Source organism: Eschrichtius robustus, chromosome 3 (genome assembly GCF_028021215.1).
Source record: "Eschrichtius robustus isolate mEscRob2 chromosome 3, mEscRob2.pri, whole genome shotgun sequence".
Classification (NCBI taxonomy): Eukaryota; Metazoa; Chordata; class Mammalia; order Artiodactyla; family Eschrichtiidae; genus Eschrichtius; species Eschrichtius robustus.
The window spans coordinates 63326043-63340095 of record NC_090826.1 but is presented as its reverse complement, the minus strand read 5'-3'; the positions used below and the strand labels follow the sequence as shown (position 1 = coordinate 63340095).

The 14053-nt window shown below is 36.1% G+C and overlaps 1 pseudogene; it reads right to left on the bottom strand.

The window, feature by feature from the left end:
- Positions 1 to 3622: 3622 nt before the first annotated feature.
- Positions 3623 to 14053, bottom strand: part of LOC137760593 (serine/arginine-rich splicing factor 4 pseudogene) — a 115705-nt pseudogene continuing 105274 nt past the window's right edge.

The window sequence follows — 14053 nt, the reverse complement described above, 5'->3', positions numbered from 1 at the left end:
GAGACTTTCTGTCTCAATATTAGTTTGTCTCCATCTCAGAATAAAATACATATTTTAATGTGAGGTTCAAGACCACATTAACTTGCTAAGGAGATGGGCAAGAACTTATCTGTTTTACTACTGTAATCTGACCATCTGTCTCCAGCTTGTCAGAGAAGTTGGAAAAGCCAAGAGGTATGTTGTAATTAAAGCAAGTATTTCTTTGACAAGAGCTATGCTATGAGTCCCATCTCCCAAAGGGGACTGGGGTGGGATGGTAGTCTTCTGACCTTAATCTTAGTGAGAGAATCTTCAAAAAGATAACTCAGCAAGCTTGATTGTCTTCCCAGCAGTGTGGTGACACACTGGATGAGGGTCAGACTCACAAGTGAGAATTTTAAAGGGCAAAAGGCTGTAGCTGAAGCTGCCTGCTGGGCAGCTAAATGAAAATAAAAGTATAATTGAAAATAACTGCACTCCCACTGATGGTATATCAAAGGGGCATCTTTCCTGTACTATTACATAAAAGAAATTTGGCCAGATTTGGTTTAGATACTGCAAAGAGGGACAAATGGAGGGGCAATTGGACTTTAGCAGAAAGAGGTTGGGAGAGTGTTGCCAAATGCTTAGGAAATGAGGGAGGAATCTTGAATGTCCAGCTGGAGGAGATACATTTGCATGTGTCAAGGGAAGTAGAGAAGAGACAGCCTTGTGACGAGAGAATTTTCTAAGTAACCCATAAAAGCACCTCTGAGAGAGAGAGTATCAGCTTTAAGCTTTTGCCACAGTCAGAGGAAACATGGCAAATTGGTTCAGGTAGGTAATATATAGAGAATCTACACATTTTTTTCCTACTATAGATAGGCACTCCAAAAGGGAAAAGAGAAGCTTGAATTTTAAACAAAGTTTAGAAGCTTTATTATTGTTGTTATAATAGAGTATATAGAATGACTACTAACCTTACACACTTCTTTGACAAAATTGTTTGGAGGACCTTTTATTTTCTAAAGTGAACAAAATTAGAGATCAAGTTCTAGTGGGCAGATTGAAGACATTTATCCTCCTATGACCATAAAACACAGGCACATTTGACATCAGTAGGTTCTTAAGGAAAACAGACCATTGTTTTCTGAGATAAATTTCCTAAATATATTTGATCTTTACACAAGGAAACCAAACTAGCCTGAAAGGTTATCTTCTTGACATTAAATTGCATGTAAAATGGACTGAGATAACTTTTAGTATCTCTCTTTTTAAAAAATGTTTCAAATATAAGAAAATCCCATTATATTAATGGCATTAATTTAATCTACTTACCAGATAAATGCATATTATTTTACCATTAACATCTAAACTACATAGAAAAAAAGGTATATCTGAACATTGAGTATAAATTTGATTTCAAAATATTGAAGCAAACTCCCTTCTAATTGTTTCATGTTTAACAAAATAATTCATAGTATATACAACCCAATGGATCAGAGGCATCATATAATCAGTATGATTTTATGATGCCTTTAAACAAGGGCTGAAAACCTCTGATTTACAAGTCAAAGCTTTAAAGATCAACACAAAAGCAAAATGAATGAATGAATGAAGGCCCTAGGCAGGTTTGGGGAGAGGGGACTTAGAGATCACATTGCCCCAATGAAAACAATATGACATCATTTATACATTTTTAAAAAGGCTTCTCTAAATAAGACTATGCAAAGAAAGTTAAAACAAAGCAAAAATGAGAAAAGAACAATCATCATGTAAGATAGTAGATAAAGGCACAGAAAAGAAAACAAAATGTTAAGAAATACTGAAATGGCCAATTATGGTTTAAAGTTTCATTCTGAGATAGACCTGTCATTTTAATGTATTTTAACATAATTTTCTTAAGCCAGAATTTTGTACATTGTAGAAAAATTTAAATACATTACACTCCACACAGATAATCAAGAAGTGTTCCCACCACCAGCAGCAATACTTGGATACAACCACCGCTCTCATTTTCTTCCCCTCAGAATTCTATCTATGGATTACATTTCCCTGGATAGGCTTTGCAATCTGGCTTAAATATTTTACTGTCCTTGAGTTTGTCAGTGCCTGCTTACTATTTTAATTTTTGCCTCTTTTGGCTACGCATTCTGTAGATATTCCTTCGAAATACTCATCTTAAATACAGCTATGACGGAAGCAACTGTACACAGGAGAACCGTATAAGAGCTCATTATGAAACAAATTGAGCCATATTCAAATATACAGTAAAAGCAGATGAGATATGAGAATTCATGTGATCATAACTTGTGTCACTAATGAGGTATTTGTCACATGACTTCAGTATCTTTTTTGAACTAGGATATTAAAACAAATATGCCATACGGTGAGAAGCAATTGTCCTTATGGTAGACTATTCCCATCACTTTTTAATGACAAGGAGAATATCCTTAAGTGTGAACTGTCTGGGTCACTTTCTAAAAGACTTCAATATAGAGGAGGGTGATTTAAGCAAGATTGTTCCACCTACCTCTTGCTAGAATTACTGTAATTTTTCTGCTAAGAAGAAAATGGGCACCTCTGAATGAATGGATGATCCCATGCTTATGGCTGGACACACCTGAAACATCTTGTCAAACGTGAAAGCAAAGAAACTATCAAATTTACTACAGATATGTCAGAAGGATTCAGGAGTGTGGAGAAGCACACACTGACCAATGATAGGACAATCTGAGCATCAATAAAAATAATTATCAAGTAAATTTAAAACATCTGAAATTTTCATATGTGTAAGTTTGTGATGATAGTGGGAGAAATGGGTATTTTTGAAGGAAATACAAATCATTGTTTTTAAAATTGATGAATCAAGAGAAAGAAGTCAGCATTAACAATAAAAGCAATACATATGTAACTAGAGTGTAGTAAAAGTTGGAGACGTTAAGAGAAATAGGTTAGAAAGTAGGCAGGAGCTAGACCTTAAAAGATACTGTAAGGCATAGTTAGTCTTTATTCTAATTGCAATAGAAAGCCACTGAGTCTTTGAAGCTGGTTAATGATGTAATCAGGAAGAAAGAAAAAGTAGAGATAATAATAATGTTATTAAATTTTTGTTGTTGTTGTTAAGCAAAAATAGCCTTTATGCAAATTTAATGGAAACAGGGGTCACTATACTTTGCAAGATAGGGAAAAATAAAATTAAAAAAAATTCTTTTCTTTTCTTTTTTAATATAAAACAATATAATCACAATACCTGAATATGGAACTCTACAGTTTATTTCCTATGGGTTACTGCAGGTATCAATTTTCCTCGACTGTGCTATTCACAACTTTGTTAAGTCCAAAAATATGAAACCAAAGTGGTAGGAAACTTAAGACTTAGCACTTTCACTAAATGGCATACATCAAAGGGCATCAATTCAAGGGCAAAATGGTTGAACTCACCATACCTACCTATGTCATCATTCCAGCCTTAAAGCCATCCAGGTACTGAGCTCCCTGTAGGAAAGGCCAGGCCTCAAAGCCAAGGCATTTTGGATATTCTACTGTGGGCCATGAGTAAAGGGTGTTTCAAAGAGAGGACTGCTTTCAGTCGAGCAGGAAGGCCTGACGCCAGGAGGCTTCACAGAGAGGAAGCGCTTAGACTTCACAATTGTTGACACACCATTAGGGGAGTTAAAAATGTACAGCAGTGACATATGTTTTACTTCAATCACTTGTGCTACGGCTACCACACATGTACGAAAGACTTCTCGGGTAGTTCCAGCTGTGGTCGTAGCCAGTTAGGACCTTGAGTGGGACCTAGATCTAGACCGGGAGGGCGATCTGGACGCAGACCTGGATCTAGACTTGGACCGGGATCGGGTTTTTGACGCGGACTTTGATCTGGAGCGTGATTCTGACGGAAGGTTTGGTTTTGATTTGGAATTGGACCTCGACCTGGACCGGGTCTCCTGATTGGCGCCAGCATCCTCACTCTCCGCCCGGCCTTCCCTCTGGCCAGACTCGGACTTGGCGTGTTCCCGCTCCTCCGAGCCTGAGCGGGATCGCGATCTGGGCTGGGAGCGGTCGTTGTCTTCCATCTTCTTCTTCTTGCCAACTTGCTGTCTCGCTTGCCGCCTCGTTTTCTGCTCCTCTCGCTCTTGCTGCGGCTGCGGCTGCGGCTGCGGCTGCGGCTCTCCTCCCTGCTTCTCCTCCTCCCCTTCCTCTTGTCCTTGCTTCTGCTGGGGCTCCGGCTGCGGCTCTTGCGCAGGCTCTTCTCCTTGCCTTTGCTTCTGCTCACGCTGCCCCGCTTCTCCTGCGCGCCCCCCTCCTGACTGCGGCGTCTACTTTTGCTCTTGCTGTTCTGCCTGCTGGGGCTGCGGCTCTTGGACTTGCCGGTGCTGTCGTTGTTCTGGACCTTCTCCTCGGCCTGGTCCTTGCTCTTGCTGCGACGCTCGTCGGCGCTGCGGCTGCGGCTCTTGCTCCGGGAACGGGAGCCTGAGCTGGGTCGGGATCTACTCTTAGAATGATTGCTTTTGCTGCTGCTGCTTCGGCTTCTGCTCTTAACGAGAATGTCTGCTTCGAGAGCGAGACCTTGAGGGACTCCGGCTCCTGGAGTAGGACCGGCGTCGTCTAGAACCCGGCTTGTCTTCAACGAATCTGATTTTTCTGCCATTGACTTCAGTTCCATCTAACTTTTCCAAAGCCCTTTTCAAAGCAGAGTAAGACACACATTCAATCACCCCTTCAATTTTGCGTCCCTTGTGAGCATCTGCATAGGTCACTTCTCCCGCCTGACGCCTATAATCCTTTAGGTCTTGCCAGCTGCACCGACTTGACAAATTCTCCACAATAAGTCCGTATTCTGTGCGGGTAGGAGGGCTATATTTATCTCGGCCGATTCTTCTATAACCATATCCCCTGCGTCCAGAACCGTGACTGCCATCTCGTCGCGGGCCGCGGGCATGCTCAACAATTACTCGTTAATGATATAATTAGGAAGAAAGAAAAAGTAGAGATCATAATAATGTTATTAAAATTAAAAGGAGGAAACATGAAAGAAAAGATCTCATTATCTGAAAAGGGAAATGGGTGTTGGTATTCTGACAAAAGAAGGGTGAGAGTGTTGTCTCTGTCACTGGAGAGTTAAACTTGGTAAGGGAATGGAGCATAATGCTGTACAATATCAAATGTCCATTTGTAACTTTGCAAAATACATTTAAGTGACACAAATCAGCATGGTTGTGTTATTCACTGAGCATTTCAGATGGAGGTACACGTCAGGTTAAACTTAGAATTAATTCAGACTTGATGTTTCCAAGTGGATATGGCAGGAGAAGAAAGACGTGAAGAAGTTTTACAGAAGATTTACAAGAGAGTGATTGTGGTGCTGAAGCATGAACTCTAAACGGGTTACGGGGAGGTGAGGACATGAGTGAAAAGTTTTAAGTGGACTGTAGGTCCTGAGGAGATTGAAGAAATGTTGGAGTGAATATTTGAGTAAATGTGTGATAATAAAACATGTGGTGATTAAAACTAGAGTAGAATACTAAAAATATGTAGATTTGACAGGTGTTATCATTTTTGATGATGAAAAGTGGAATATGAGCATGGGAGTGCTTGCTTAGGGTGGAACAGAGGAAAAGATCACTGATATTAAATATTTCAAAAAACTGAGGGACCAGAAATGGATCATCTACTATGTTAACATGAATGTTGAGATGCCAAAGTTGATAATAGTAATAGTAGATAAGGAAGAACAGTTAGATTTATTGCAGCTGGGGTTTGGTCATATAAGTGTAAGAGAAATTTCTAGAACCAAAGAGAATACAGTTCCAGGTAGGAGTTTAGGTGAATTGATTGGAAAGTGATCCCTAAGTAAAGTAGGAAAAAATTATAATCAGGGAGTAAATGAGTTTAAACCACTTAACCTCATTTAATCTCAAGTCTCTCACAAAGAGAGCAAGAGCATTGGGAAAAAGTGTTGACAAAGGACTTTTCAAATGATATCAGTCTTTATTTCTAGTAAGTGTCAAGGAGGTATTTATGCATTCATAGATCTGTGCCTTAGACAGTTATGTGTTTGGCCAACTACTTTGCCTCACTTTTTAGCTTGAAATGATTCTCAAACTTTGAAGAATGATAAGGAAAAATATAATGGTTACAGAAAACTCTTCATTTTGGTTGATGCAGAGTGTTTGGTCTTACCAGTTTCCTAAATATTGAAGCAGGTCATTATGTGCTTAAGACTGAATCAGAATGATGGGCATCAATCACACAATGGAATTGTTATTATCATAAATTACATTTATTTGTTTTGGAATATTAAATAAATCTTGCATTTCTGGGATGAACTTCACTTGGTCATGATGTATTATTCACATACAATTAGATTCAATTTGATAACATTTTGTTTAGATTATTTGCATCTATGTTCAAGAAAGTATTGGTCGGCAGTTGTCTTGTAACAGTTTTGTCTGGTATTGGTTTCAGGGTAATGTTTACTTTATAGAATGTGTTGAAAGTGTTTCTTCCTCTCCTAATTTCTGGAAGAGATAGAATAGAATTGGTATTATTTTTTTCAAATGGTTGGTAGTCACCAGCAAATACATCTAAGTACAGAGTTTGCACAGTGACAATGTTTTTAACTACAAATTCAACTTATTTAAAAGAGATGGAGGTATTTAGGTTACATATTCCTTCTTTTGTTAGTTTGAGTAATTTTGTTAGTGTCAGTCAAAAAATTAATCCATTTCTTCTAAATTGTCAAAATAAAATTGCTTACAACTTTCCCTTTTTCTCCTTTTTAATATCTGTAGATTCTGTACTAATGTCACTATTCTTACTCCTGACACAGACTTGTGTCCTTCCTTTCTTTTTTTCCTGATTAACCCAGCAAGAAGTTTGCCAACTTTACTGAGTTTTTCAAAGAACAAGCTTTTGATTTCATTATTTTTCTGAATTCATTTTCTGTTTGCTATTAATGGATTTTGCTCTGATCTTTATTATTTACTTTCACTGCTTATTTTGGGTCTCATTTATTCTCATTCTCTTAGTTTCTTAAGAGGGAAGTTGAGATCATTGATTTGAGATCCTTCTTATTTTCTAATATTTGTGTTTAGTTCTATAAATTTCCCCCTATGTACTGTCCAAGCTGCCTCTTACAAATTCTGTTATGTTGTGTATTCATTTTTCATTCAACTCAAAATACTTTCTAATGACACTTTTGATTTTTTTTCTTTGACCCATATGCTATTTAAAAGTGTGTTATTTAATTCCTAAGTATTAGGGATATTTGAAAGATCTTCCTTTTATTGATTTTTAAGTCCACTGTGGTCAGATAACATGTTTTGTATGACTCAGATCCTTTGAGAGGGGTTTGTGGACCAGAATATGGTCTATTTGGGAAAATAATTGGCATACATTTTAAAAGAATGTGTTTTCTGATGTGGTTGGTAAGAATGTTCTGTAATGTTAACTAGGTCCAGTTTATGGAAATTGCTTTTTAAATTTTCTATATCGTTACTGATTTTTGGTCTAATTGTTCTATCCATTTTTAAGGGCGCAATATTGAAATCTATAGCTATATTTTTGTATATGCCAAATTCTCTTTGTATTTCTATCCGTTTTTTGATTCATGTATTTTGAAGCTCTGTTATTAGGTACATCCATGTGTAGGATTGTTATTCCTCTTGATGTATTGATCCTTTAGCATTATTATTATTTTTTATTTTTTATTGAAGTACAGTTGATTTAAAATGTTGTGTTAGTTTCTGGTGTATAGCAAAGTGATTCAGTTATACATATATACATATATATATTCTTTTTCATATTCTTTTCCATTATGGTTTATTACAGGATATTGAATATAGTTCCCTACATTATGTAGTAGGACCTTGTTGTTTATCTATTTTATATATAGTAGTTTGTATCTGCTAATTCCCTAATCCCTCCCATCACCTTTCCTTTTTGGTAACCATAAGTTTTTTTCTGTCTGTGAGTCTGTTTCTGTTTTGTAAATAAGTTCATTTGCACCATATTTCAGGTTCCACATATAAGTGATATCATATGGTTTTTATGTTTCTCTTTCTGACTTACTTCACTTAGTATGATAATCTCTGGATCCATCCATGTTGCTGCAAATGGCATTATTTCATTCTTTTTTATGGCTGATTATATATACACAATGGAATACCAATACACAATATAAATATAAACACACACACACACACACACACACACACACACACATCTTCTTTATCCATCCATTTGTCGATGGACATTTAGATTGCTTCCATGTCTTGGCTATGTAAAAGTGCTGCTTTGAATATTGGGGTGCTTGTATCTTTTCAAATTAGCGTTTTCTTCAGATATATCCCCAGGAGTGGGATTGCTGGATCATATGGCAACTCTATTTTTAGTTTTTTAAGGACCCTCCATACTGTTCTCCATAGTGGCTGCATCAATTTACATTCCCACCAACAGTACAAGAGGGTTCCCTTTTCTCCACATCCTCTCCAGCATTTATTATTTGTGGACTTTTTAATGATGGCCATTCTGATCAGTGTGAGGTTATACCTTACTGTAGTTTTGATTTACATTTCTCTAAGAATTAGTGATGTTGGGGATTTTTTCATGTACCTATCTGCCATGTGTGTGTCTTTTTTGGAGAAATGTCTATTTAGGTCTGCTGCTTATTTTTCGATTGGGTTGTTTTTTTGTTTGTTATTGAGTTGTATGAGCTGTTTGTATATTCTGGAAATTAAGTCCATGTCAGTTGCATCATTTGCAAATATATTCTCCCAGTCTGTAGGTTGTTTTTTTTTTGTTTTGTTTATGGTTTCCTCTGCTGTGCAAAAGCTTGCAAGTTTGATTAGGTCCAACCTGTTTACTTTTGCTTTTATTTCTACCCCCTTGGGAGACTGACCTAAGAAAACATTGCTACAATTTATGTCAGAGAATGTTTTGCCTATGTTCTCTTCTAGGAGTTTTATGGTGCCATGTCTTATATTTAAGCCTTTAAGCCATTTTGAGTTTATTTTTGTGTATGGTGTGAGGGTGTGTTCTAACTTCATTGATTTACATTGGCTGTTCAGATTTCCCAACACCACTTGCTGAAGAGACTGTTTTTTCTCCATTGTATATTCCTGCCTCTTTGTCAAAGATTAATTGACTGTAGGTGTGTGGGTTTATTTCTCGGCTCTCTATTCTCTTCCATTGATCCATATGTCTGTTTTTGTGCCAATACCATACTGTTTTGCTTACTGTAGCTTTGTACTATTGTCTGAAGTCTGGGAGGGTTATACCTCCAGCTTTGTTCTTTTTCCTCAGGATTATTTTGGCAATTCTGGGTCTTTTATAGTTCCATATAAATTTTACGATTATTTGTTCTAGTTCTGTGAAAAGTGCCGTGGGTAATTAGTATCATTAAATGAACTTCTTTATCCATTGTGTTAGTTTTGCATTGTTCCTGTGTCTTATTCAGTCCAGGCTGCTTTAACAGAATATCATAGACTGGATCGACATCATAAATTTATTTCTCACAATTCTGGAGGCTGGGAAAGCCACAGTTCAAGGTACTGGCAGATTCTGCAAGGGCTTGCTTCCTGGTTCATAGATGGCAGTTTTCTCACTGTGCCTTCACAGGGTAGAAGGGGGGAAAGAGCTCCCTGGAGTCTCTTTTAAAAGGGAACTAATCCCATATATAAGTACTTTGGTCCCATATGTAAGACCTCCCAGAGGCCCCATCTCCTAATACCATCACATTGATGTTTAGGATTTCAACATATAAATGTACAGAGGATGCAGACATTCAATCTATAACATCCTGTAACAAACTATCAAAAATGTTAGTGCCTTAAAAACAACACAAATGTTTTATCTGTTCTGTAGGTTAGAAGTCTGACCCAGGTCTCTGTGGGCTTAAAAAATTAAGGTGGCAAGGCCATGTTCCTCTCTGGAGGATCTAGATGAAATCTGTTTCCTTGCCGTGTTCAAATTCTAGAGACAACCCAAATTCCTTGGCTTGTGGTCACTTTCCTTCCATTTCAAACTCAGCAACATTTCATCTCCCTTGCCATTCTTCCATTGTCATATTTCCCTCTGACTATAGTCGGGTAAAGTTCTCTCTTGTAAGAACCTAAGTGATTAGATTGGGCACACCTGGATAATCCAAAATAATCTCCCCATTGCAAGGCCCTTAACCTAATCACACCTGCAAAGTCCCTTTTGCCATATAAGGTAATATTTTCTCACTGTTCTGGGATAAGGACATGTACATATTTGGGGGGAGGGGTATTATTCTGCCTACCACACATTTGGCATGATGCATTGTCTGAAATCTATTTTGCCTAATACTTATATAGGCACCCCAGTTTTCTTTTTGCTTAGTATACACATGGTCTATCTTTTTTCATCCTTTCATTTTTAATCATTTGTGTATTTAAAGTTTGTTTCTCATATGCAACATATGGTTGATTATTTTCTATGCAATCTGACAATCTTTGCCTTTTAATTGGGGTATTTAGAATATTTACATTAATATGATTATTCTTAAATAGTTAGGATTAAATCTACTACTACTTGTCCCTTCTGTTATTGGTTCACCTTTGTCTGTTCTTGCCTTTTTTTAAATTGAGTATATTTTATTCTAGTTCTTTTTATTTTTTGCTTATTAACTACATTCTTTTAAAATATACTTTAGTGGTTACTTCAGGATTTACAGCATACATCTTTAACTTACCACAATCTACCTTTAAGTGTTATTATACCTCTTTACATATAAAGTATAAGAATACTTGGAATAGCATGCTTCCTTTTTTTCCTTTCCTAGTTTTTGCGTTATCTACATTATATTTCTACATGTGTTTTAAAATCCATACTGCATTGTAATTATCTTTTTAAATTGTCATTGTCTTATAAAAAGGATTATATAAGAAAAAATCTTGTATATTTACACATGTAATTGCCACTACTGTTAAACTCTTCATTCTTTTGTGTAGATTCACATTTCCATCTGATGTCATTTTCCTTCTATTTGAAAGATTTCCTTTAACATTTCTTGTAGTATAGATCTGTCTGCTGGTGATAAATTATCTTAGCTTCTACATATCAAAAATGTCTTTATTTCACCTTCAGCTTTGTAAGATATTTTCCAGAGTTTAAATTCAGTGTGGATAATTTTTTCATTCAGTACTTTAAAGTTGTTACTCTAGCACTTTCTCCCTTGTCTTGTTTGCAATGAAAAATATGCTGGTATCCTCACCCTGGCCATTTTTCTTCTGTTCATGATGTATCTTTCTTTTTCTGAATGCTTTTAAGATTTTTTCCTTTATCCTCAGTTTTGAGTAATTTAATTATGATGTGTCTTGATGCAGTTTATTTTGTGTGTGTGTTTGGGACTTATTGTATATGTAGCTTTGTAGTTTCTACCGAATTTGAAAAAAAAATGTGGTCACCATTTTTTTAGAGTAAAATTTTTCATTTCTATATTTATTTTTATATGGTTTCTATTACTACATCTTCAAGTTTACCAATCTTCTTCTTTCTGCAATGTCTAATATACCATTAATTTCATCCATTGTAATTTTCATCTCATACTTTGCAGCTTTTATCTTCAGAAGTACAACGTGTCTTTTTTAACACATTTTATTTCTACACTTAACTTTTGAATAGCTATAATAGAGCTGTATTAACTGTTTTAACAACGTTGCTAATTCTAACATCCACATCAGTTCTGGGTAAGTTTCAAATGATTGATTTTTCACCTCATCCTCCATTCTATTTTCTACTTCTTTGCATGCCTGGGGATTTTGATTGGATATGACACATTGTGCATTTTACCTTTTTCTGTGCTGGATATTTTTGTATTTCTATAAATATTCTTGAGCTTTGCTCTGGGATGCAGTGAAGTTACTTAGAAACTGTTTGTCTTTTCAAATATTGCCCTTTAGCTTTGTTGGGCAGGAGCAGAGAAGTGTTAACACTAGGGTAATTATTCCCATCTACTGAGAAAAGGCTCTTCTGAGTTATTTATCCAATTCTTCATGACTTACAAGGTTGTTCAGTTGCTGGTAGAAACAGCCACTATTCCAGACCCTATGTGAGCACTGAGCACTATTCCCTTTAATCCTTTGGGTGATTCTTTCCCTAAGTATTTTCCGGGTTTGAACACAGTCATTGGTACTCTGTTGAATACCCTAGGAGGAACCTCTGCAGCTCTCTGGAGTTTGTTTGTTTTTTTTTTTTTTTTTTCCTCTGTGCATTCACTTTTCTCCCATACTCTGTCCTGCAAACTCTAGCCACCTTGGTTTCCCCAGACTCTCAGCAATGTCTTCTCAACTCTGGGAGTCCTCTGAGCTCTATCTGTATTTCCCGCCCCTGTCTTGTGGCCTGAAAACTCTTTTACCTGGGCAGTTATAGAGCTAACATCTACTGTTCCTCATCAATCAAGGAATGCAATCATTCATTGCCTAATATCCAATGTCTTAAAAACTGTGATTTTATATTATGACATATGTTATTTAATATATGAAATTGTGGCTTTTCAGGTAGGATTGTAAATTAATTCTAGCCCAGTTACTTTATCTTGTCCAGAAGTAGAAGTTCCATTGATTTACTTTTGCTTTTAATGAATATCCACACATTTCCATTTCCTCCTCACATTTGAGAAGTATGGGGTGGAACTGAGAAATTAGGAGCAAGAGCCCTGTTTATACTTTCTGAAAAAATCTATTGGATATCAAATTTAAAAATTATAAAAAATATGTATTATTAACACAAAATGGCTACATAAGAAGAACGTTGCTTTGCCAATAGCATACCTAAACAGAGGCAGGATTTTGTTTTTGTTTGTTTGTTTGTTTTGAGGGAAGCTTCATCCTTCAGGGTTGGTGGGTTGATCTGGCATATCCTATTGTACATTCTCACCTTCAGAAAATTATTCCCTTTTCTTCTTTAAAAAGCTTCCTTACCCTAGAGGTTTATATAAAAATAATTTATTTTGTTCTTCTCATATACTTTGCTATTGTCTGCCCTTCGTTCACTGAAAACTTAAGCACTTTTCCATCTTGATTCATGTTATCATTCCATGTATATCCATATGGACAAGTCATGGAACAATCTATTCTACTAGTTCCTAAACTTTTTTAACTTTAATAGTCTTTGTATCATTCTACATCAGGACCTTGGTTTTACTTTTGATATTATTAATATTAGAAACTGCAATGCCTCCAAAATATTAAATCAATTCCAATTCCATTTTTTGTCCCAAATGTTATTTTTCTCTTATTAACTTCCACCTGCCTTCAGTTTTTTTTTTTTCAGTTAATATCCCACAATTTATTAAAGTGATCAGTTCCTTACAATATTCTAATTTCTTCTGACTGAGTCTCTTCTAGGAATTATTTGGAAAAACACCATTCCTACATATACTCACCACTTAGTTTCTCTACACCTGCCCTTATGAAGCTGAACATTGATGTGAAAATCATATACAATAAAGATAGAGGTCAATATAAATTTATGACCCCCACACTCAAAGAGAGTCTGCATATTGCCCAATAATCCTTCACATTTCACTAGTAATAATCATCTGAAGTGCCCCATATAGACTGTTTCAAACCTTCTCATGCCTCAAAACATCCACATTTCTCCCTTAGTCTCTCTACATTTCAATAACTCACAATTTATTTTTTGCTATTTACAGGCATTTGTAAACAAATATTTTGTTTTTATTTGATGTATTGAAAATATTATCTACATATATTTTCTTCAAATTTTCATACTCCATTTAACCACTTAAGACACATTCCAGTATGACTTCAATCCTCTACTTACTGAACAGGTTCTTTAATATCACCAACCACCTCTGTTTCTAAATAAGACATTTCTAATTCCTCATTTTCCTGAAAATCTCCCTGATAGTCGACTCTGTAGTCAACTTTCTCTTTTACCTGCTCTCACACACTCCTGGATTTTTATTTCCACCTCTCTGGCTTCTCCTCCTGAAATCTTTTTCTTCCTCCTCTATCATGCAGAATAATGTTGAATTTCCTTACGGCTCTCCTTTTTGTCTCTACCATCTTTCCATAGATAATCTTATTCAAGCCCATGA